This window comes from Pogona vitticeps, chromosome 3, assembly GCF_051106095.1.
Source record: "Pogona vitticeps strain Pit_001003342236 chromosome 3, PviZW2.1, whole genome shotgun sequence".
Taxonomy (NCBI): Eukaryota; Metazoa; Chordata; class Lepidosauria; order Squamata; family Agamidae; genus Pogona; species Pogona vitticeps.
The window spans coordinates 219,111,604-219,136,378 of NC_135785.1; the positions used below are offsets into that span (position 1 = coordinate 219,111,604).

At 40.0% G+C, this 24,775-nt stretch overlaps 1 protein-coding gene across 3 annotated transcripts in view; it reads left to right on the forward strand.

The window, feature by feature from the left end:
* HTR1F (5-hydroxytryptamine receptor 1F) overlaps window positions 1-24,775 on the forward strand; it is a 132,192-nt gene that overhangs the window by 102,236 nt on the left and 5,181 nt on the right. The window contains exons 2-4 of one of the 3 annotated variants that reach the window (XM_078389808.1): window positions 15,591-15,742; window positions 16,363-16,502; window positions 23,775-23,811. The gene's annotated coding sequence lies outside the window, so the exon portion shown is untranslated. The remainder of the gene's footprint in view (window positions 1-15,590; window positions 15,743-16,362; window positions 16,503-23,774; window positions 23,812-24,775) is intronic. The other 2 variants (XM_078389809.1, XM_020811008.3) reach the window with 2 other exon arrangements.

Consider the following 24,775-nt stretch of genomic DNA (forward strand, 5'->3'; position numbering starts at 1 on the left):
GTGGAGTTCAGTTAACTATTAGATACAAATCCAGCACACATTGTTAGACAGATTAGAAATCAGTGCTGAGGAAAATGGAGCAGTAATGTCAAAGCACCAGGAGTGTAGCCACTGACTTCATATTTTTTATCTTAATGGCTTTGTCTTCCAACCTTGAAATTTACTGCACTCCTTTTAATACAATTTCCCATTCTCCCTGATGCAGTCAGTGGTCACCATTTATTGTAAGACCATAAGTGTGCTATGCTTCCCCTTGTATGTTATTCTTAGCCAGAGATGTAACCCCCACTGAAGAGCCATAATCAATGTGAGTGACACGGGGGCTTGCAACTACCTTACTTTCTTACTACATCCAGGGCACGGCTGGCCATTAACCAGACTGAAACAATTGCCTTGGGTGGCAGAGTGCTGTAGGCAACAGTAAAACTGCCACTGTCACTCACTCTGTGCTGCCTGGGCCTGATGCTGCCGTGGCCTGCCTCCATTCTACATGCACAGTCAGTTTGGTGGGGTGGAGGTTCCCCCCCCCTTAATGTCTTGGTCTGAGTCCACTCAGGTAAAGGCAGATATGGACAGTTGGTCAAGGAGCAACCAAAGAATTCAGGTCCATGGAAGTGGGAGCAGGAGGGATAAAGGCGCTGCCACTGCTGTCCTCTGTCTTTTCTTCCTCCCCATTGAGTGTTGCTGGAGACAGCAAGCAGTGGAAGTAACAGCAACAGCATATCTCTTCCCACTTCAGGCAGTAAGAGACCTTGCACTAGAGCCATTCACTTAATGGAAATAGATCTGGCTTAGCTTCAAGAACAGATAGATTTACAGGATAGCTATAACTGTATTTAAAGAGACCAAAGGCCTGTAAAATACATAGAACTGATGTTTGGTATATCCAATAAACTAGCCTGTTTCATCCCCCAACCTAAGAAGGTCAACTATAGATTTTCCTTGGATTTTGTTAATTGCTGAATTAAAAGATAAGGAACAAAAGGAACACGTACAGCCAACAAATCTGATTCTATAAGAGAAATTGTAGTCTCATGATGAAAGAAAATAAAACAAATTAGGGGCATGGATAACTAATCTATTGAAGCTATGTATGGACCAAATAAATGGGAAAATATATAGACCAAAAATCCAAGCCCCTGAAGAAGGCCACAAATTCAGGCCATAATGCATTGGACAATTTTAAATTATTTCAATAAAGTGAGATGTGCAAAGTGAGATTTATTTTCTTACATTCTGAGATTGTAGTTTCTCCTTTAGAACTTAAATTAAAAGATAGAAGATAGTGTTAATGTGAAGCAACAACCAGGATGATATAATGGTTAGCATGTTGGACTGGGCTTGTGTGAGGTGGCTCCCTTGATCTATGGGACACACTGGGTGACTGTGAATTTAGCACACTATTTTTTGGCCTAATCCATTTTGCAGGATAATTGGGTGGATGAAAATAGGGTGCCAAGAAGAATTAGGTACATTGTTTTGAGATTATTAAAAGAAAGGAGGGATCTAAATACAAATGTAATGTAAGGTTTCTTGATTAAAACTAGTGATAGTAGGCATCCTTCAGTCTCAAGAGACTATGGTAACGTGCTCTGTATGGAGGTTTTGGAACAGTGTTTAGTGTGACTGAGGAGGCCAATTCGAGAGTGACAATCCCTTCCACACTGAAGACAAATACAATCTGTCTCCTGTCCAGCTCCCTGGTTTTGCTGATTTTGGGACTGCCTCTTTGCCTTGGCCTGCTGGACAAGTGTCTCTTCAAATTGGGAGAGGCCATGATGCACTGCCTGCCTCCAGGCTGAACGCTCAGACGTCAAGTTTTCCCATTGAGGTCCATTCCTTAAAACTAGATTCTCACAAAAGTTACAAGCTCCTCTGTTTCTTAAAAAAATCCAGTTCAGAATTTCCCCAGAAAACCCATACTGATGTCAGTATTCCAGATCTGATTCTGTCGGTTTTCTGCATCAGGTGCTCAATCAGACCAAACATCAGTTAGGTGTGAAGGATATCAATGAACCAATGGATCAAAAGAAGAAACACCATAGGATATTACCTGCCTACTTATACAATCTCTTCAACAGTTACATATGTTCATTCTGAATGACCTGAATAGTGATGGGGAGAGGAGACACATGATAGACTCCCAAACTGTTTAGACTACAGCTCTCAGAATGCTTCAGCCAGTACTGGATTCTGAGAGCTGTAATCCCAAAAAGGAACTTTTCCCATCTCTTATGGAACCTTGATGGATTTCCCAGGGATGTGAAGAGAGCAGTCATTCATTACCACCTCTCCAAGAGTTACCAAAACAAGAGACTTTAAGAAAATAATTGAGATGTCCATGTAAGTAACGCAATACAATTGCAAAATAAAACATCACTCCAGGTTGTGACAGAAACAAAAAGATGCTATTTTTCCGGTCAGTAGCATTTAACATATTCGATATTTAACTATTATGGCTACCTACCCTAAATAATCTAAGCCTAGGAGACAAATGTGTATATGCAATGTAAGATAAAAGTATGCATTATCTTGAACTGGTGTTAAAATTAATTGTTGCCCCTAAATATCAAAGTAAGAATTACTGCCATGCCATCTTTTGTCAAATGATATGCATGGTTTAGCAAACTCAGGCGATAAAGTGAAATCTGTCTCACTGTGTCTTATGATGAAAGAAATTCATTATTAGATACAGCAGGAGAAAAATGACTAGAATAAACAAGTTGGATGGTCTCAGTGTTTCTCTTCAACAAACTAGCACAATCCATCTGAAATATCAGGCAATAAATGTTGCTGAAGGGTACAGCCTTTTCCTTGACTCAGCATGACTGCTAATTGTAATGGCACATTTGACACAAAACAATAGCGAAATAAGCGTTTCTGGAAAGGACATTGGTTTAATAATATAGACAACATGTCAGATCTTCACATGGAATAGTGAGCTCATTAATTTTATCTTTTCCTACTGCATCTTCTAATTAAGTGAATCATTAACTAGACCTTGAGGGATCAATTATTTATCTTATGGGGCTCAGCTAGGGTGGGGGAGATGTCATCCTTTCTTGCCCTGCCTTGGTTTATTATGCCTTTATGCACAGTGCTTTCAAGGACACCAGACAAATTGTAGAAGTGATCCCTGTACATCAGGTTTAGTCAAGAATCCCTAAAGCAGCAAGGAATTTAAAGAACTTTAATAAAACGTACTCATTTAATGTACATTCTTCCAGTGAACAAAACTCATGCAATGTCACTGACTTACTTCCTTATCCTTATGAATAAACCAACTAGTAGGAGATGGAAGAAGGATGTATGGATCACAATGTACAGGCAGCTCCAAAGCTATAGTAACTTGAATTAAAGGTTGAACTTGGTGAAGAAGGTGAGAAGTGAACAGCAAAAGGTGGCAGAGGATTTGTAAGACATCTGTGTAATTCAGTACACAGGGGGCCATCCTCTAGATGAAAGAGTTTCATAAGCCACGCTTATAAAAACTGAAGGGTTTTATGGGTCGTGCTTACACATGATGACAAATGTTTTTTTCAACATCTGAAGTGCACTGTAGCAAGATCTTCCATGGTCTATAGCAGTGATGGGGAGCCTACGTGTGCCACAGTTGGCATGCAGAGCCCTCTCTGTGGGCACGCGAGCCATAAATCTCCATTGAGAAATACCCATCCTCCAATCTCGGATTTCAGCACTCCCCTCTGCTGGTGCAGTGGTCCAGCAGAGGGTGCAATGGCAGCTATGACTGGTCTAACCCTATGGGGGATTGGGGGATTGGTAAGTATTTCTCTGTTAATACTGACCCTAGAGGGGAAAAAAACTCCAAGCAGTTAACCCCTGCAGTGCAGGGACAGGTTTGTTTTTTTTCAAACTAAAAACTCAGTATTCAGGTTTAGTTGCAGTGTTGGCACTTTGAAATAAATAAGTCAGTTTTGTGTTGCAGTTAGGGCACTGGGGCTAAAAATGGTTCGCCATGAATGGTCTATAGTAATCTTCTGCAACTCGACTAACACTGTCATCATTTCCAGCCAGCATAGCTCGGGGGGGGGGGGTTAGATCTGTCCATCCATATGTCTGTTTCATCAGATTAATTTCATACTGACGTTTGGAATAGGTTGGTTACAAGGGGTGTCAGGTAGGAATAGGTACTGTATGAAGACAGATAGACATACCAAGTAAGGGCAAGGGATGGTCTGATACAGGAAAGTTATATTATAAGAAAGCAACTTTCAGCATTTTGGAGCTAACCCATTTAGTGTTGGATGGTCATGCAATCTACAGTAGATGTAAATTTCTAAGGGGAAGGGTCTTCAGCACACAAACTAACTTGTTTACCTGGTTGTTTACATACTGACCAATTAGAGGGAGTTTGTTGTTGCGGGGGTAGGGTAGCTCCACCTCTGTTTCCAGCCCTTCTGGCCATGTGGTGATTAACCTCCATTGTTGGCCACCATTCTTGCACACACTTTTCAAGATGTAACACCTCCACCCTGGCTCTCTGAGCCTGGATACCTCTCCAGCCACGTGGGCCAAGGAGAAGGACATTGTCTTTGTTATTTCTTCTTTCTGTATCGACCTGAAACCTTCTGAATGCTTATCCATGTGAGTAGAATATAGAATTCTTTCTTTAATACAAAAAAAGCCTCCTGAGTGTCACTTTTAAGTGCTAGTGTTTGGTGAGGGGCGGGTATTAAAAGGGGAACTTCTACCCAACCGGCTGGCACTTCTTGCTGTGCGTTTTTACTGGAATTCACACAAGTTTCAGTACAAACTCTCCAACATTTAGACTGTTTAGAAGGCTTCACTTCATTGTCTAAATTCTGAATCCAGAGCAAGTCTCTAGTTAGGAACTGAAGACACGGCATCACTTCGGTTCTTATTTTTGGGTGAGCAATTCAAGACCCTATCACATTTATTCATCTGGATCCCACAAGATTCCACCTTGTTCTTCTCTCTCCCTCTTTTACATCTATATGGAATTGAGGAGTGAAGTTGCCCAGAAACTTGCAGTCAAGTACTTACTGTCTGTACATTGATGGCACAGCCTCTATTTCTCCTTTTCACTGAATTCAGGAGGTGCTGAATCACTGTCTGGGATAAGTAATAGACTGGAAGAGGGCCAGTAAACTAAAATGTGAACCGGGTAAGGTGGAGCGTCCATCATTCCGAGATGGCTGTATATTACCTCCAGTATCAGAAGCAGTGTGTCTCTGCATACCAAATGCTAGAGAGTAGAAATGCTACTGAAGCATCCCTATTGTGGGTCTCCAAAGATGATTGTTTGGCTGTTGTTAAAACCGAATGCTGGACTAAGCAATCCTTTGGTCTCATTCAGCAAAGTTTTTCTTCTGTTCTTGCAAAAGGTCACAGCTTGGAAATACTTTATTCCAATAGCAACTATTGTAGCAAATTATGTTCTAGGAGCAGCAGGAGCAACATCCTTTCATTCTGCAAAATTACAACAATCACCAAATACAAAGATGTTGCACTATTTCGTCAAAGAGGTGATGTTTTTAATCATTACTCACTTGGGAACAGAGTATTCCCCTTTCTTAATCATATTCAACTTAGCCAAACAGGTTTGTTTTGTTTGTTTGTTTGCAATTGTTACGGTTTTTTCAGCAAGGGTTCTATTAAGTAATAGTAGTTTGACAGAGGGATGTTTTCATTAGGAGCTTGATGGGATAGAAAGGGTTCGATGCTTTTCAAGAGACACCACGATCCAGATCTTGCTCACCATCGCCAGCAGCACCACTCGGTAGCATCTATTTAAGTCTAAAGAAAGGATGCTCGTGGCTTTTTGTCAACTGGCATAATGCCACAGTTTCCAAGGAAGTCTGCCTCAGCATGCTGACAAAATTGGAAAAGGCGAAACAAAGCAAAGCAAAAGAGAATGAGAGAGTGAGAGGGAGAGACTAGAAAACAGAAGACAGTCTGAGGAAGTAGATTTTGATTCATGAAAATTCACACTTTAAAGTGCAACAGGATTTTGTGCATTGTCCGGAGCTCGAGTCCGGAAGGCAGCTTGTGTCGTTCTGCCAACTCCTGCGACATTGCTGGAACCAATCGTATTGGCTCTTGCCTTTCCATTGGACCATTTCAGCAATGTGGAGAGGGGGGATCTGCTGCTTGGGTAACAGCTTATCCTCCATATTACTTTACCCGGGCTTCATGCTCTGGAGAGGACACTCCTTGATTCAGAGCATGTTACCGTAGTCTCTCTAGACTGAAGGATGCCTATATACCCCCTCCTCCATTTTAATTGGGTCAACATGCTGACATAATGTGTAATTTGTCTGCTGTAACAAACTGTACTTCAGAATTATTGGCTAAACACTGTTGGGGGAAACCATACAAGTAAATTCAATTACATAAGTGATTTTTACTTCCCCCAATTTCCTGCTTCATGCCGGATCAAACCTCCAGTCGTGCAGTCGCTAGCACAATCAGGGCAAACTGAGTGTGCAAAACCTAGCCCAGAAAACACTTCCTATTGCTTGCACAATTGCCCCAATGCAATCATCTAAGTCAGCAGGATTCTGGCCACAGTTTTATTCATTTGCAAATTTGCATGGAATGCCATTAATTAATGAACTAAAAAAATACAATTCAGATTTTTTTTTTTACAAAGATGAACAAAATAGAACAAAAAAAGAAAGTAAAAGAATGAAAGGAGGAAAGATCTTCAAATAATTTGCAAGCAGAAACCAGATAAAAAGATATAATTAAATCCTTTGCACAACAAAAGGAAGAGGCAAAAGAAGAAACTGCAGAGGAATTGCATCCTTCGTATCTGCATAAATTGTAAAGAGTGCCGCAATCAGTCTGAACCAATAAAGGGCTTAGGGCTATTCAGATAGCACTAGAATGCACCAGATGGCATCCACTCAAGAATTCACTGGGAAATGGCAAATTAGAGAGTAATAATGGAAATATGCAATTTATGTTTAATATCAAAATTTTTATACCTGTAGGGAGATGGGGCAATATTAGTATTGCTCAAAATGGAGCTGGAAATTGACACTGCATCAGACATCACTAAATTTGGGGTCAGAGCTTTCAAAGTTCAAGGATGAACCTCCCCAAGTCTTCTATAATTATGCTTGCCATGTTCTCCAGAGTTTAGTACCACCATCTGAGAAGTGTGATGAGCTGAATATCTTTAATGTTGCAAATGTGGGCAGGACTAATTCCAGGAACATCATGGTGATTCTGAGCTCTCCCTTAGTTCCAGGGTGGAAGCTGGCATGCATCCCGTTCCTGTTTCCCTCAGGACATAACAGAGAGAGGACCTCCTGCAATGACTGATGGGGAACGCCAGAGGATTGTGAGGCCCTTCTCTAAGCACCAGCTGCAGGAGTGCTTCCTTCCTGTCTTTCTTGTCTTGACTGCAGGATTCTTTTGCTGTTGAGAAGAAGTGGTCTCCTCCAGTAGAGTGCAGCACATACCTTGGATGCATGATTCAAAGCATCGTCAGTTAAAAGGGCTATCAGTGGCAGCTGTCTAGGTGTGGACTAACATTTGGAACTTCGGGAAGTTCCTGCCAGTCAGGAAAAAATATTTGACTAAATTGATCAAAATAGCTTCAATTCAATATAGAACAATTTCATATGCTCACAGGTGGAACTTAGAAAAGTTCTTGTCCCACACATGTTGTCCTCATCACATGACACTTGAATACTACCTGCAGAGCCCTGCAGGAACCACTGGTGACTAGGGCCCATAAGGAGGCATGCTGCTCTAAGGGGTTAGTGGACAGCCCACTGTGGCTAGTAGAAAGCTGCTCTGGAGCAGAGACACCCATGAGCCCTCATGAATGGGTGCACCTGAAAATACAGAACAAAATAGTCCTGCATGGGGAGAGTTCAAGGTTGCAGCACGACATTTCTCAAGAGTAAGATGCTTCACCAGTGAAAGCTTACCACTAGCTCTTTCTGAGATACTGCAAGTGGAGCTTTTTTACAAACATTGCCTGAACTGTCAGAGGCTACATATTTTATATAGTTATTAACTGCTATATGGTATCTGCTTTCATTTTTTTTAGAAGTAAAATTCCCTTAAGTGCTGAGAGATGTTTAGCTTATTTTATTTTGTGCTTGTCATCAGAAAATTAAACTGATCTTCATTTCCAGTTTTGATTGCAGAAGGATAACTACAGTATAAAGATTTGTACCAACTTGTGACAAAGTACTATCTGTACTATCTGACTTGATATTTAGACTGGGGAACCCAAACAGATCCGCATTCAGTTGAGAGCCCTGTCCAAACATTACAGAATCCACATTGCCAACACAGGGGAGCACCCCCTGCTATTGCCTTGTGCACATAAGCAATGACTAGTCTGAAGATGAGAAGTTCCTGCTCAAGTGCAAACTCCACATGCGAGCAGGAATCCACATTTGGGGGTGGGTTTTGCTCACATATAGACTCTAAAGGCAGGCAGGGATCTGTCTTCTTTGGACCTGTCACTGAAAGAGTGAAGAAAGCTACTGGGAATGGGGCTTGGCCTTCTCTAACTTTCATGACAAAGCTGGATTCTATAGTGATTGAATAGGGCTATAGAGCTGACTGGGTGATCTCAGCTTTATTTACTTCAGAGGATGAATCTGGAGATACGAAGAACATGCATGCTGTCTTCATCTCGTTAGAGGAGAAACAGAATAGAAATAATGAATAAAGAATTATATCACTCCTCTGAAAATACATTTTATCTGCAAATTCACTCATTCATTTATATATTATCCTATATAGGTGGTGGAAATCTTTGTTCATTTCTTCCCAAAATATACTTCGCAATTTGAAAACAATGCTCATTTTTTAACTCCGAAGGGAAAGTAATCAAGTTTATGATGCCATCAGCCTTTTACACTAGAAATTCTACATGTGGGGATTGTTTTTTAATTGCAGTCTACAGAAGCTGAAGAGCACAGACACCATCTATATTCAATTGTTAATATCTTGCCTTACTTTAACTAAGCTGTAAGAAATACAGGCAGGATTTTTGCAGATTTACATAATTTTGTGCAGAACCACAGATAATTCATAGTATTCTCTAACTTTGCCATAAAACTGTTAATAGCTGCGTAGGGGTCTGCCATTTTCCAGGAAACATGTAGCACCTCTAATTCTATACCCAATAAATGAGTTGTTTTTCATACCTTTGTTCTTTTTCACATTGAAATAATTGTCTTAAAAGACTGGCTCTAAATGAAACATTAATTAAAACTAGTCCTTCACTCTGCATTCTCAATAATTAGTTCTAAAGCTTAAATGTTAAAGTCATTCACCCTTGTGTAGGCCTTATGTCAAATGTCATAAGGATGTCAAAAGCTATTATGCAAGAGAAAGAAGCTTTTGTGACAGTCAGCTATTTTCATATCAGAAATGACAATTAGATGGCAGAATACTGTAGGCTGGAATGCCTTATTTAGTAATCAGAAATGTCTGAGAGCTAGCATATATAAGAGTGAGATTTTGTCAAGATACTTCTAAAGATAAACACAGGCTCTCCCCTCAGTCTACACTGAAGAATTAATTTTAGCATTCTCCAGTTTGCTTGGATGTGTTAAGGAAAGTTAGTAGAGAACAATGCCATCTAGTAAAATGATCTGATATAATGGTGGGGGGGGAACATGAACATGATCCAGCTGAACATGGCTTATAAAATAATAGATAATATTTCCTTGCTGAAAGAAAGAAAGAAAGAAAGAAAGAAAGAAAGAAAGAAAGAAAGAAAGAAAGAAAGAAAGAAAGAAAGAAAGAAAGAAAGAAAGGCTATCATTGTTATCACACCTCCCTGTGCTAAGCATGAAATGTTGCTTAAAAGAATATTTTTAGTATAAACGTTTTTAAAATGCCTACAACACTGCATGTCAAAATGAATGGGGATGGAAATATCCATCTTGCAATGCTTTGGAAAAATTGCCTTTTAAAAAACTATAGCTCCCAGAATCTTTCTGTTCCTCAGAATGGCAGGAATTTGCTTACTGGGGGATATAGGATCTCTCTACTTTCCACATGCACAGTGTGCACTACTCTTCATTATCACAATTGTTGCTTTACATCACTTATATTAGCTACTGTACTTCCAACTGCAAAACACAACTGCTGTTTTGGATTTCTTCTTCTTCTTGCTATATGCTCCTAAAGAATGTATCCCAACAATGCATACTTAATTATTTCCTGTCACATTCCAAATGTCAGTCTCGATGCACTATTGCTTTATGTATCGATGTTTTTCCATACAGAGTAGAATAGGCTAAGAAATATTGGCAGCAATCTCAGAACTTTCTCAGAATCATGTCCTACACTTTATTCCAGTTCTTGTTGGATATTCATTCTGTAGTTAACCCAGAGCTTGGAAAAGTTACATCTTTGAACTACAGGTTATCATGCTAGCTAAGGTACTCTGGGAGTAGTGGTTCCAAAAAGTATCTTTCCCTATCTCTGAGTAGGACTCATTGTGCTGACAGAGGAGTCCTCCAGCAAGAACAAGCCAGAGATGCCAAAACTGGATATTGGGGACCTGCCAGGTCCTTCAGATTTCAAACTCTTGGAGCCAGGGCTCAGGAGCTGAGTCCCAGGAGGAGGCTGGACCCACAGCCAGCCCATGAGAGTCATACAGGATGAAGATACAGGACTGGAGGAAAGCTACCAGGTAAAGTGCCAATCAGTAGGGAAAGATTCCTCGGGGGACAGAATCTCTTCCTTCCAAGAAAACTAATGGGCTGGCCTGGAGTTTGTAACTGAGAGCTATAAGAGTCCTCTGTTGAAGACCATCAGTTAATGGCAACAATGGTTCACTTTGCTCCAGACCCAGCCTGCCTTGTGCTTGGTGCCTTACTGTTGGTTGGTTGGTTCCTTACCTTGTTTGAACCATAGACTCTCCTTGCTTGCCTCCAGCATATCTGCACTAGCTTGACCCTAACCTACCTTTTTACATAGCCTTTGGATTTTGGTTGGGATTTTCACTTCTGGACTGCTTTGCTGCTAATTCTGGGCTCCCCTGACTGCACTTGTTGGATGCTTCTGATTCCTCAGACCTCACCTTTGGAAGCCAATCTGTCAAGGATCAGAACACACTGTGAATCCATTCCAGGCCTTAGTCTGCAAGTAGACCAGAGCTATCCAAAATGCTGAACTGAATGAGTTTTAAACACTTGCCATGGGATACTCAAATCCACTATTCAGTATCCCAAATTCTACAACATAATCCTAGTTTACACAGTTAAAGTAATTTCACATACAGACATTTCCAGCAATAAGGAGATTTGGAGACAGGAGAAATATTAAGTTTATGTCGGAAGTAGAGTTGGCAGATTCATGCTGGTGTGCCCTTTTAGTGCACTTAATGAAATCTTGGCTTCTTGCTGTTCAGCAATTAATCGCTTGTGTACATTAATAGAATTCAAAAAACTTTTCGGAGGAAAAAGCTATAAAAATATCTTGTAAAAAGGAATAACTCAAGACAAATACATCAGGCAATTCTTTAAAAAAATTAAGGAATAAGCAAAAGTAAAGAATGAATTATTAGGAAAGTGGCTTCTTTATCTGTAATTCTTTTCAGAGGCAGTTCTATTGAATTGGATGAGATCATATACTCTCTTATGATCATATAGTCCCTCAAAGTGTTTTGTTGAGGAATCCTTATGGAATCCTGTGGAATCAACACTGAGACTGAGGAGATTCCCATTGGGAAGTGTTCTGTGAGAGATGAAAAATGTTTGAGGTTTAGATTTTATTTTTATTTTTTAATTTTAGGTGCTTAGAATTAATTAAAACAATTATATAATATTGTACTAGCCTTTGTTTCCAAATGCAGCATTGTCTTGCAACATTTTCTAAGTGTGTCTGTTGCAGGTGATCTCCATCCTGGAAGCAAATTAAGCCAATTAAAACAACAAGAGAGAGAGAGAGGCAGGCAGGCAGGCAGGCAGGCAAACAGGTAAACAGGCTGGCAGGCAGGCAGGGCACCCTATAAAAATACTTGTCCAAATCAGCAAAAAGCCAGCCTGAAAAGGAGGCCTTACCTGCTGGCAGCAGGACAAGAAGAAGAGGACCAAACTAGCTTCCTGAAGGAGTGCACTCCACAGCCTGGTATCAGCAACTGAAAAGACCTTCTCTCATATGCTCCTCATCAGTTGTGCCTGTGAGGGTGGTGGGACTGAGAGAAGGATAAGCTCATGTGGGGCTAATAGACGGGTTGGATTTTGGGAACTGTAGTCCAAATTTCCCATCTCAGAGTTCTGCCATTAACTGAAGACATATTTGACAAAACTAACAGAAAAAAAGAGAGAGTTGAAAATGTTGTGGAATATTAAAGATTAACTCTTATATTTTAACGTGAGCTTTCCTGGATCATGTCCACTTCCTTAGACATTAGAGTGAGACTTTATGACTGTCATATTTACACATGGCCACTTGACTGAGGGGGATACAGATAATGGGCAAAGTGACAGTAGTTCATTAGTACTAATGGAATAGGCTATCATACTGTCAGTTAACAGTCTGCAAGGTAAGAATAGTACAGTAGACACAAGTGGCAAACTGGGAATCAACATGGCATTTCAAAATTGGCAATGACTTAAGAACCGCTGATTGATATTCAGTCCTTTTAAATGGGTTTCCAGCAACCATATCTCAGCTGTTTCTCTTTTAAGTCTTACATTTTAGTGTTTTTATCCAAATTGGTGACTTCCAGATCATTCAAAGAGTGTGCAGGTACACTGAAATGTTCTGAAACGGGTTTTTACATGTTGCCATTCCTGAAGTCAAATTTATACCCATATATTCTTTTGCACAGAGGTCCTCTCATTTGTCCACTGTAGAGTGCAGAAGGGCATTGTTAGCAAAAGATCACAAGAGACCATGTTAGCATGCAGACAAACAAGTAAACAGGCCCCTGATGTTGTGCATGACTTCGTTGGTGGCTGTAATTGTTTTGCCACATTAGGTGTGGGGATAGAACTAGCATCTGGGTTTGTAACGGGGTATGTCTGTATCAGTGTTGTGTAGTCTATTGTTAGTCAATAGCTGCTTGAATTGGGGACTTCCCTATAAGAAAATATAGTCCTGCCAACAAGGGTTGAGTAATTTTCTCTTCCAAGTCTGTCTTGCAATAGGTTGCCTCTTGAGCATTCATCTTGCCCAGTTAACCCATTCTTTAATCATATTGGGTGGGTACTGTAATCTCAGAAATGCCGTTTGAAGATTCTTTAGTGTGGAGTCTCTATCTTGCGGGTCTGAGCAGATCTGATTGTATCAAACGGCTTGACTGTAGACAATATAATTTGCAGTGTATTTAGGATGGAAGCTGGAGGCATGCAAGTATGTAAGATCAGTGGATTTTTTATAATATGTGGTACTAAGATGACATATTTACTTGTCTTGGTGTTGTCCCAATTATTCTCCTGGTTTTTAAAACATTTTAATGAATTGTTTTGAATGAATTGGTCTCCTATTTTTACTGACCCAAATCCTGTTGCTTAGTGTAGTAGCTCACACTCAACTAGGTCCATTGAATCAATGGAGATTTGGTGACTCAACTCTTCTGTAAATTCCATTGATTCTAATGCCCGATCTGTGCTAAAGTACATTGCAGTTAGAGTGGGCCCATTTGAATCAGTAGAAAAGTTGGCTCACCAAAACCTCCATTGATTCAACAATGAGATTTTATTTTATCATTATTTTATTAATGTTTAGCTATTGATTTAAAGTATCTTGTTTAAAATACAGAAATATTAAAAAATAATCTCAAATAAATAAAAAGGCCATCTGTTGGAAAAGACCTGTAAAAAGCAACTGGCTTCCCATTCACTGAAAGTACTTATGCTAGCAGCTTTATTTAAAGCATCCTGGAAACAAAACTGTGCAAATAAAATGTCTTTCATTTGACGCTTTGAAATGCAAGATGTTATTCCTGAAGTGGAAAAATACAAGGATCCACAGAGTGTGCATTTTATAGAGATTGTTCACTATATTACTGACAAAAAGAATAGGAGTCCAATTTTCTGCCACTTGAATGGCTAGGACTGCCATATTTTATAAAACTCTGACAGAATCATTTTTCTTCCAGCACATTTGTAAAACACTAAAGAAATAATGGATGGGGTCTTGGGAACATATTCACCTGTGCACACAGTGATCATCTATTGAACTTGCTGAAATTTTATGCTTCTTCAACAGTTGGGGCACAACCAGACAGGCTTTTATCCAGCTATTTATTTGTCCCGTATTGATACAATATTGATCATATCAATATTTTCTCCAATGATTAGGTGACATAATTTCTAATTCCACAGGTTTGCACCACCACTAAAATAAAGTTTCATTATGGCTGTTGTTTTTCATCTGGACTGAGTCTAGCACTACATCTGTATAGTTTAAAGAAAGTTTGTGATATATCTATGCAGCCTTTTAGGACTACTTTAGTTGTTTTCAAAAAAAATTAAGTAATATATTCGTGAAGGCTTTCATGGCAGGGATCTAATGGTTGTTGTGGGTTTTTCGGCCTCTTAGGCCATTTCTGGAGGTTGTTCTTCCTAACGTTTCACCAGTCTCTGTGGCCGGCATCTTCAGAGGACAGCACTCTGTGCTCTGGTGTAGTTGGCTTGGGAGTGCAGTATTTATGGCTGTGAGATAGGCTTTTGTCTTTTTCTGTAGATGGGTGATTGGTATGTATTGTTGTGGGTGTATTGTTGTGCTAAGGAGAATGGAATGGAATGTATTTTTTATGACTCAGAAAAACAGTAAATCCGTGTCTTCCACATCTATAATTTATGTTAACTTGTGCACCACCACAGTCAGTGAGCTGGTTGCAAGACAAGACACAAAAGGATGTATAAAACAGCACTCTTTTTAGCTTTAAAGAGTGGAGAAAAACATGATGATATTGGCAGAGAGAGATGACAGATAAGAGTGGGTGGGGTTAGAGGACAAATGTTGCTCATGTCACCCACTGTGCGAACAATTAAAATGCAACATTCTGGGCTAAAAAAAAAATTAACGTGTAAATCATACAATTGGTATGATCTGTGAATGTGCAGTACAGGAGTATAATTCAGTGTGGAGTAATCATCCTGTCTATTCATGCCCTTAGCAAACATTCCACAGGACTCAAGGACATCCCTCTGGACACAGAGCACTAGAGCAGAATCAGGCACACTGTTCTGCATTGCATGTATGGAAACAGATGGTCAAAACTGCTTTGTGTAGATAACAGAGGAATTGGCAGAATATTCATGTGAATCCATTTTCAGTTGTATTTTTCCAAACTGATAGAGTTCATTGTTAATTTGCAAGCTTCTGATCTTAATGACTTAGGGAGTTGTGAGAATGCAGTGCCACATGGGCAGAACGGTGCACACAACTGTGAACTCCCCTGGCAGAAATGCCGTTTTTGCCTCAAAGCATCCTCTGATACTACTTACCAGGAAAAAAAATCCCATAGACCAATATGAAAGGAAATAATGTGTATATGTGAACATTTCCAGTAAAAAGTGGTGTCTATTATGGGGCTGGGGGTGGATGAAAAGCCAGGGATGGTCTCAGAGTCTTTGCATTAAAAACATTTCTCCTATTTATTACAGAATGGCAAATAAGAAACAGTTACGACTACCCAGAAATGAACCCTGCCTGCAATGTACGCAGATCAAGGCAGACTGATGGGTTCAAACCACAACCAAGATCACACCATGTAAGATACTGATGAATTCCTAGATGCATGGAACATCAGGAAAAGGTTTGTGCAGAAGAACCCTCTTATAAGTTATATTTGTCAGTCTTTCTAATAGTAATTATGGCCACCATGCATGTTTATAATTCTTTCCAAAGGCAGAGCATAGAGGTGCTGGACCTAAATGCCAGTATCACTGGAGAAGGAGAAAGCTGAATTTTTGTGAGAGATATGGCTTTAAGCCAGGGTAGACATATCTCCAGCTGTTCCCAGCTGTCACTGGCTCCACATGAAGGCATTTGTATGCGTGTCACTGCAGTGGGCATACTGGTCCCTTGGACTTGCTCCACCAGCTCTCTCTCTAGTCCCCTCCTTTCCTTCCTGGCTTTTTGACAGCTGGGTCCTTTATACCAGTTGGAGCAAAGCAGAATACGTATCTTGAGTCACCGGCTTCCTCCTGACAGCCAGCAATGCCTGGAAAAGATGCCCTGCCCTCAAGCTGGCCTGCCTCACCCCTTTTCCTATGATGTCACCAGGAATCACCTTGGAATCTCAAATTGTTGTCTCAGAAATCTCAGGGAATTGGATAATGCTATTGATCTGGCAAAATTAAGATAAATGGAGGATTCCTAGCACTGCCGGTCCAAAGGCATTGGGCTGTTATTTGGTCTTTTTCTCCTAAACAGGTTTTCTGTAGTATGAAGAGAAACCAGGAGGAGAATGGAAGAAAGAGTTGAATTGAAATTCCATGTGTGAAGCAGGGTGATTGCAGAATTAACCCTTTTTTGGAAAAAAAATCTACTGCCTAGGACAATATCAAGAAAGTGTAAGGGATGAAGCTTCAGTTGCTATATTTTGTAGCTAAAAGTGAAGTATTTACATGAAGTAATTTACTTTTTCTTTCTTTTTTTCCTTTCTTTTCCTTTCTTTTTCTTTTTTTGAAAGAGAGGGTATTCCCATTTCAAAAGTGACACGAGTGGGAATGAAGTTACTCAGTTGGTGTAGCAATAGCATTTTCTCAACATGCTTCTCAACATTACATTTAAAGGGTAATTTTAGGGAATTTTTTTTTTGAGGATTTCGTCATGAATTTTATGCCATGCTCTTAATATTATGATGGGGGAGGGGTAGAGTAACAGAAAAATAATGAGTAATGCCCCAAATCAGTTTCTAAATATTGTAATGAGTAATAGTAATGAGTTTTCTTCTAACAACAAAAGACCATGTCTGTCTATGGTTACTGAAGTGGGATTTGTCCATAGTTCACAGCCAGGCCAATACAGTATACTTTTCTCAGAGCTTGGAAATCTTGACCATTCTGCCTAGGGGATTCTGGGTGCTGTAGTCCAAACAACTGCTTGTAGAAACCAATTACAGTACTTTAAAAGGGCAACTTTCCCAACATAGTCTGCTGCACCACGCTGCTTTGCTGAACACCCCAGCTTAACACTGAGTGCTCCTGCACACAATAGCAGAAATACATCTAAATGCTTTCTGCGGATGAGCAGATAAGTAGAATGGGTAAGAAACAAATGGCCCCACAAGTATATCTTAGACACACACTGCTGCGTGTCATATTTTCCAATAGCCAACATGCAGTGATTGCAACTTTATGGGGCAGCCTTATTAGGAAATAATTCTACCTCAGACAATTGATATAGAATTACCACTGGATTCTTAAGGCTTATTTATCAGGCTCAGAAATTATCCAGAACTATTAAATGAAATGAGATATGGACTATACCCATAGTCTCAATAAAGCCAACTACATTTCTTGTTATCATGACACTTTTTCTGCCTTGCCAAAGCAGATTCTAAAAATAAGAGCTTTCTTTCCCCTCTTATTTTTAATAGATTGACATATGTTTGGTTGATAAATGCATGCAGTGTTATAGTTATTTTTGGCATATATATCCAGAAGGCCATCACTGGCACAGTTCTACAAAGCTGGAAGGGTAAATATTTCAAGGAGCTGCAGTTTAGCAGTCTAATCTAAATTTGTCATTATCAGCAAATGAAGTTGCCCTTTGTCTGATAAGGATTCAAACATCAGTGCAGCTCTGTTTTGTACATGAATTTAGTTTATACTAAAATAAAGAACAATTCACTTTAGTTGGAAGACTCCTATATAAAATTTCCATGTTTTAAAGTTATTCCTTAAATAATTCCTTTGGTGGCCACATGCACAAAAGCAGAATTGGTGTTTTGCATGTTGGGGAGGAGCTAGTCAAGCAGAATCCCTGGCAAATATCGGTCAATTTCTCTGTTAGTGTTTCTTAAAATATTGCTTTCTCATTAAACAAGCTGAAGCCAGTTCCTATTGCAGTTTCAAAACCCATAATTCTGTTAACACTTGATCTGCTAGGAAAGTACTATTCTTTTCCAGAATATAATATTGTACCAGCCTTTGTTTCCAAATGCAGCATTGTCTTGCAACATTTTCTAAGTGTGTCTGTTGCAGGTGATCTCCATCCTGGAAGCAAATTAGGGACATTGAGATCTTTAGCAAATGTCAAGAGAAATCGTAAATATTTGTGTTTCTGAGCATGTCAGCCACCCTCAGAGGCTTTTCCCCCCATGGAAAAAGTAAATTCTTTCACAGAGTTCATTAAGATCATAAGAAGCATTCTGCTTGGTCGTCTATTATTTTTCCAACATGCAGCAAGTGAGAGTCTTGCATTGCTGTACATGTCATGAGGCAAAATGGGGGGAGGGTCAAGGGTCTGTGAGAGAAAGGAGGTGGCAAAAGAGTTGTGGCTCATGGATAGAGCACACGCTATATATGCAGGAGGTCTGTGGCATGTCCAGATGTGTTGCTGTGTGTCATCAAGTTGTGTCCATCTCATGGCCATCCTCAAAATTAATGATCTCCAAAAGATTCTATTGTAGATATCTTGCCGAGATTGTTTCCAGGTAGGGTTAAGAAACCAGTGCTGCCTGAACTCCTGGGAGGCCTCTCCTAGTTAACGTTGGCAGCTCTGGGCTGCCTCAAGGTAAAGCAAGTGCCCAAGTTTCTCCTCCTGTTCTTTATCTTCGGCATTTATGTTTATGGTCCAAACTAGCTATCATTGCTAATTGGTATTGAGATACCTGCCCTCAATTATTTTTGTCTCAATGTATTCTTCAGGTAGGGACATGGTGGCGCTGTGGGTTAAACCGCAGAAGCCTCTGTGCTGCAAGGTCAGAAGACCAGCAGTTGTAAGATCGAATCCAAATGACAGAGTGAGCTCCTGTTGCTTGTCCCAGCTCCTGCCAACCTAGCAGTTCAAAAGCATGTAAAAATGCGAGTAGATAAATAGGTACCACCTCGGTGGGAAGGTAACGGTGTTCTGTGTCTAGTTGTGCTGGCCACATGACCACGGAAGCTGTCCTTGTACTAACACTGGCTCTATGGGTTGTAAACGGGGATGAGCACCACGCCCTAGAGTAGATATCTAGACTAAAGCTCAAGGGGATCCTTTACCTTTACCTGTTCTTCAGGAAAAACACATTCAGGTGTAAATTGTCCTATTCTAATTTGGATACTTTTTTTTTAATAATAAAACACATGTGACATTTCTGTAAAATAAGCTGAATGAGGCATTGCTTAAGTGGCAGCAGCTGAATGTTTAGCTGAACCAATTAATGAGCATATTTCATATGCCAGTTAGCTCTCCTTTGCAAACAGATATCCTGTGCATTAACATTCACTCTGACAGGTAGAATGCACACCTACCTAAATGTGTTTCTAAGAGCCAGTAATGAGGGAGTGAAAACAGTCAGGAATGCAACAGCAAATGCCATTATTCACTTAATTGTTTTCTAGTTATTGTGCCACCCTCACTCCCTACCTAAAATAGACACTTGGCATATTTGTTCGTTTCAACTACTGCAACAGAATTAGAAAAAGAAGCACGTGCTTCTAAATCTCTACTTTCAGAGATATAAGGGTCAGTGCAAAGTAAAGCAAAAACAAAAACAAAAATAAGCAAAACAAAACCAAACATAGACAGTCTCTGGAAAGTTGGAAGAACAGAAGAAAATAATATAGTGACCCTGGAATTTCTTTTTCTTGGTTCAGTGACCAGTTACTGCTTGAAAAGGGGAGAAGGAACAATAGCTTTGAACTATCTCTGCACCTCTGATCTCCACAGAATCTAACTTTGTGGAGGAGAAATGAGTAGGCCAGAAATGGCAAGACAAACTCTCCACCCTCAAAGTATAGGAAAACGACCACATGTTGGTTAAAGAGAGATTTTAATAGGACTGGCCATACCTTTTGGCAGAACAGAGCAATCACTTTGCCTAGCAAGTGCTGGGCAGCAGAGCCGTGATAATGCAGGATGGCAGAGGCTTGGATTCAGGGTGTTAAACATCAGAGGCAGAGCCATTTGCTTCTAGAAGGGGGCAAACATTTACTGCCACCAACCAGTTCTCCCCAGGCAGAAGGAAACACAAAACAGGAGGACTCGGAAACTAATATGGCCATCACATGCTCAAATCTAAGCACATACTGTTGGAATATGCAGATCAATTGTGTCCCAGTATGCAGTGGGTGATTCTGCCAATAACTCAATTCTACCCTGCTATTGGGGTGCTATTGTGCATTGGTCACTTCCTACCCCTCCTCTCTCTTGTGTGCCTTCTTCCTTTTCCAAGATGGAGATTGCCTGAGCATATGCTATCTGATTGCGCTCGCTCACTCTCCATCCACACTTGCATCCATGCCATCTAGCTTTAGGGAATGGCTTACCCAGTTTAGAAATGTTCTTCAAAGCTAAAGAAGCTTGCCTGGAATATGTAAGACAAACAGCCTTCTTTGTTTTTCACTCAAATGCTATATTTTGACCTTTGCTACTAAAATACTGAAGCCTGTAGTTAATAAACATTTTCCCAAAGTTATTACAAGTGAACTCCATATTTTTTTACTCTGTACTTAATTTAGCTCATTGAAGATAATTGGTCACACACAATGATCTCTAACATATATATGAATGACATATTACCCACCCTGATGTGGGTAAGTGATGTCCTGGTCACCAATGTTTCTAGTTACTATGCTTACTCATCGAGAGGAAATGCACTGACAGTCTCATGACTGTTCTTCTATGTTGGAGGACAGAGCTGTGTGCTCCAAATGCCTGTCGCTCATCTCTTAAATTGGTTTGTCCCTCCTCAGGTGTGGTTGAATATGCTGTCCATCAGTATTTGAGATTCTGTTAGCCTGTTTGGTCAACTTATTTGGAATGATTGAAAAATCTTGTCTTGCTCTTTGCATCAGGCAACAAAATCAGAAGTTGTTGAATCTGCTTTTTGAACTACAACTCCCAGAACCACCCAAGCAGAATGACCAGCATCCCCAAAACTTGAACAATATTGGGCTTTCCTGGAAATGTAGACATATCCAACTTCTTCCACCACCTCCATTGCTAAGAGGGGAAAAAATCCTTTCAATCTCTCTTTTGGTATCAGCAGGTTGCAAAGATCACATTCTGCCACATGAGTTTATAATGCTCCCTTCATTCCTTCATTCATTTAAAATACAGTGGTGCGTCGCTTAAAGGGCACCCCTTTAACAGTGAAATCACATAGCGATGAAGATTTTGTGATCGCAAAAGCGATCGCATTGCGATGTTTTAAATGGGCAAAAATCGCTTTGCGATGATCGGTACCCTGTTTCGCTTACCAATCATCGCAAAGCGATTATTTTTTTAACAGCTGATCGGCGGTTCCAAAATGGCTGCTGGGTAAAAAAATGGCTGCCCACTGTTTTTTGGGATGGATTCCTCGCTTACCGGGCAGCGGAAATGGCCGCCCTATGGAGGATTTTCGTTTAAAGGTGAGTCTGAAGCCCATAGGAACGCATTGAAGGGGTTTCAGTGCATTCCTATGGGCTTTTTAAAATCGCATAGCGACAAAATCACTTTGCAGCGATTTTTGCTGCACCGATTATCATCGCTATGCGAGGCACCACTGTATTTTTACCTTACCTTTCTCCATAAAAAGGACCCAAGGCAGCTTACATAATCAAAGACTATCTAAAAGCTAAAAAACAGTAGGTATACAAATAATTAAAAAGAATCAAACAAACATTATACTACAAATGGTAAATAAAGTGAACACCAAAAATAGATTTAAAACAACAAGGTACAATGATCCATTTGAAAATCCCTCTCAGACAGCCAACACTAAGAGATAGTCTGTCTGAAAAGAAAGGTCTTTGCCTGCTGGCAGAAGGATAGCAAAGATGGGGACAGCCTGGCCTTCTGTGGAAGAGAATTTCAGAGACTGGGTGCAGTGACAGAGAAGGCACTCTCTCATGTCCCCACAGGACAATGAATATAATCTAATATTCATTGCTTTCCTTTGCTACAGAATATAGTGGTGGTCACAGGCTTAGATGGCTATAAAATTGAACCAGATAATTTCACAGAAGTCTACCAGCAGCTATGGATTAGGGTAGAGACTCTGCTTTTTTTGTTTGTTTGTTTAAATTAGTTTTTAAAACATTTTTGAGAGTTTTTCCACTGACTCTCCATGGCATTGTCCCTGATTTTTTGAGCCATTTTCAAGAGTCTTTTATCACTTTTGGATGCATTACAAAGAGAAACAAATGAGGAGAAATGTAACAAAATCACCTGAAAGAAGTATTCCCTTTTATATTTAATGAAAGGACCACTGCCTGAAATTCATGGAAACAAAAGGGAACACCCCCCTGAAAGAACCCAAAAAGGAAACAGAACTGAATGATTTCATTGTGCACATTCCTACTATTAATAGCAAAACAGAATTTCCCTGTTCAGAAGTAGTATGGCACTGAATATTGATTCCAGGTGTAGCAACAATAGGGTCATACTATTGCTTTCCTGCAACATTTGTCATGTTCACAAAAGCAGCCACTTGGCTTATTGTGCAGGATGCTGGGCTAGATACAGCTGGCAGGACTCCTTAGAATACAGTGTAGAATAACCAAAATTTGGAAAAGTTACTTTCTGGACTACAACTTCCCCTACTGAGTGAGGATTTTTTTAAAAAAAAAAATCTCCAACGTAACTTTTGCAAGCTCTGATGTTATCTAATAACCAGCTCCAAGATTTAGGATTAAAGAGGTGTGCCTAGGGTTTTTGATTTATTTTCTGTCTCCATTTGTTTAAATGTATAGTAAAAAAAAATGTTTGCAGAAACCATAGTGACTTGCACCTGTTTTCACGTACCAGTTCTCCATAAAGATTTAGGATGCCCCAAGTTATTCCAGGCAGTGTTTATAATGGTAAGAGATTCCTCCAGCCTTTCATTCTGTCCTCAAAATTTTTAAATTGCCACATAAAGTTCTGAGAAGGCACTTTGACCCCACAATCACATAAAGCTGCTGCATTATTAAATTTGCTAATACCTTGCCTTGATGAGAAGTAAAATATTTCAGCTGTTTGCTTGTTTGTCTGCTTTGGTACTGTGGCACCTTTCCTCTATTGATGGGACCCAAGACAGCTCACAAATGAATTTTTAAAACTCAAACTAAAAACAGAATAAATTACAGGTTCAAAAAAAAAGAATTAAAGATATAATGAAAATTAAAATCTAACATTTAAAAGCTTTGAAAACATGCTTTAACAGAACAAATGCCCATCATCCAGAATGTACTCACATTTGACCCATTTGATTCTTAAAGGAAGGCCTTTAACTTTTGCCATAAGGGAAAAAAGGTGGGGACAACCAAGACAAGCTCCCAAGGAAGAGCAATTTCTCAATTTGAGAGCAGCCACAGAAAAGCCCTCTCTTGGGTCCTAGTCAAAAGCACCTGTGAGGGCAACAGGACCAAGAGAAGAGTCTACTCTGAAGATCATAGGAGCCAAGAAGGCTCATATATGGTGATATGGTCCTTCAGGTAGCCTTTACCCAATCCATATAGGACTTTACAGATCAGAAGCCTGGAAATGAACCAGGAGCCAGTAACTGGATAGTGGTATGTTCTCTGAAACCAGCTCCAATCAGCAGTCTGGCTGCTGCATTTTGAACCAGCTGAACTGATTTCAAAGATAACCATATGTAGAGCATGTTACAGTAATCAAAAGTGATGTAACTAGGGTATATGTAACTGTGGCCAAATTCTGTCTTTCAGGCTGTGTGATTACATCTGGAAGCACCTTTAATCTCATGTGAGTGCTCATAGATGCCTTGTCCAAGATTAGCCAGAGGAGCTACAACATCATGAATCACAGAAATAAACCCAGTTTCTAGTTCCAAAGTGAATTTTTATTTTTTTTATTTTATTTTATTTTATTTTATTTTATTTTATATCCCGCCTATCTGGTCGGTTAAGACCACTCTAGGCGGCTTACAACATAAAAATACACAATAGGGATATATATAAAACAATTTTTACATAGTGGAAGACATTTCAACAAGATGGGGGCAAACAATGGGGAGGGAGAGAAAGGGGACAACAGGAGTTGACTGGAGGGAAGGCCTGCCGAAACATCCATATTTTTAGTTGATTTTTAAAGATACCCAGCGAGGGAGCCGCACGAATCTCAGGAGGTAGATTATTCCAGAGGCGAGGAGCCACCGCCGAGAAGGCCCGAATTCTTGTCTTTTCTGATCTACTGAATCAACAGAATTTACAGTCTTGAGTTGCCATTCAGTGGATCCATTCTAGTGGAGACCAGCAGTCATATTTAGGCCCCACTGTTACCAGTGAAGATTAGCAGACTCAAAAGAAGTAAGTAGTTGAAAAAACTGGACCACACAGTCCCAAAACAGGATCTTGGTTTTGGAAAAACAATCTTTTTAAAAAAAAACCAGTGGGGGTCAAGTTACAAGTGATGTTATTGTTTTGGTTAGATTTAATGCAATAAAGGATCAGGATCAAGAGCCTCATGGCACATGGTTAAATGGCAGGACTGCAGTCAAAACCCAGGGGATTCAGGTAGCTGGCTCAAGGCTGACTTAGCCTTCCATCCTTCCGAGGTTGGTAAACTGAGATTGTGGAGGGGGCAATTTGTAGCCAGCATACTTACATTATAAAATGCGCAGAGAGTGCTTTAAGCACTATGGGGCAGTATATAAGCACCACGTTTTGCTTTTGCTTTAATGTATGTATTTGGTTCTGCTTTGATTTTT